Source organism: Anopheles moucheti, chromosome 2, assembly GCF_943734755.1.
Source record: "Anopheles moucheti chromosome 2, idAnoMoucSN_F20_07, whole genome shotgun sequence".
Classification (NCBI taxonomy): domain Eukaryota; kingdom Metazoa; phylum Arthropoda; class Insecta; order Diptera; family Culicidae; genus Anopheles; species Anopheles moucheti.
The window spans coordinates 68167722-68169487 of record NC_069140.1 but is presented as its reverse complement, the minus strand read 5'-3'; positions in this window follow the sequence as shown (position 1 = coordinate 68169487).

Sequence of the window (1766 nt, the reverse complement as noted above, 5' to 3'; positions counted from 1 at the left end):
TCTGACAACCCGTTCGATGCAACGTGCACAACACAACTGGTCGGAATGTGGGGCTTGAAGGGAAATTTTATCATCGTTCGACTGCCGACAAATGCCGGTAAATTTCGAGCGACACGCGATCGACAGCGGACTAGTGTGAGTGTGATCATCGGGGAAAATGTTAGCAGCTACATTTATGGATGAATAACCGTGAAGAAGGAAGCTCTAGTGTGGTTTGATCCGCTTGGGTAGAACGTAACAGGGGTATTTTTGTTATTTTAGTAGCGTCGATTGAAGGGATTCATGTCTAATGATTAATAATATATCTTCAAGATCAGCAAGATTATTATGTAATCTGTGAATTAATTTGTTAGAACTAACATAAAAGTTTAACAAAATGCATGTTGTCTCGAAAAACAAATAAAACTTAACCATTATTAGTGAACATTTTCTACTCCAAATATTTAGGCAAACTTTCCTATGCACTTTAGATATATATGTTAATTAAAGTAAAATTTTGAGAGAAAGAAAAATGAAAAATTTGACAAATTTGCTGTCTTTGTTTTAAGTGCATTCTAATGATAAAATAAAGTAATTTAATTTTACAATTATAACACTGTGTATGTATTATTTGAAAATGGTCAGAATATGAGTCATTTCCAAATCAACAAACCAAATATACTTATCTACTGACATTATTCGACCTACTCTTTCGCTATAAAATTCGCTTACTCTTTGGGAAATTCGCCGCATGTGAATTTCCATCTAGTACGTCTATGTAACACATTCTCGTTTCTCCCATGCGAACATGACTGTTCCCACTTTTTCCCTTGCTTTTCTGCACTCGTGCCGGTACGGCACAGAAATGCATACCAAAAGAACGGTAAAAGGAATAAAATTACTCACAAAAAAAACCATAACTCACACATTTCCACCACATATGCTTCCGAACTCTCATCCACGAAGCCGTAAGCGGGCAGCACCTTCCACAACGCCGGTAAAAGGTGAAGATGCAGTTGGAGGACGTTGGTCGGAAAAACTCCCGTTCGAATGCTGTTACCTACTGCGCGTGTGTTTGTAGTTTTCGTTTTTCCCTACTCTTCTGCTGTCAAAAGAAAGAAAGTCCCAAAGAAGGAAGGAAAAAACTTGACTCACTCACTTGGCTGCATCGGGGGCACCATCGGCTAACAAAGGCAAAGGAAAATGGGAAGAAAAAGGTATATAATTTTATTTTTAACCGATCATTCCCTACACCAGACCAGTATGCGTGCCCTAGCCTGAGAGCATTTTACATTTTTGCAGAAACGGAAGGAAACCAACTTTGAGTTACTTCAAGTGGGATCGGATCGGATTGGCTAGGGGTAAGGTTTGGTACACGTTTTCCATCGATCAGTTGAGTTTTCTGCATAGTATTACTAGCATTGGTGCTTTGTCTGACTGCTGTCCCGTGGTTGAGTTCCCTTTTCGACACTTCAGCTACATTGAGCGCTCTGCTGCACCAGAGAATATGTAACAAGGCCTAGAGTTGGGCAATTGATTATGGATAGAATTTATGATATTATTCGCGAGTGGCACTAATGATCACGTATCATTTTTTCGCCAAATATTGAATGTGTATTTGTATTTTTTATACTGCAGCGAGCAATAATCCTGCATTATTTTGAAGAGTATTTTAGTAAATTTGCTCTATTTTGTGATTTTTTCAACGATTGTGTATATTTCCCCTTCCCTCTTAGTTAGTGTTATCTGTGCGACTACGATATCCCTGTGTCCCACTTTTGTTCCCG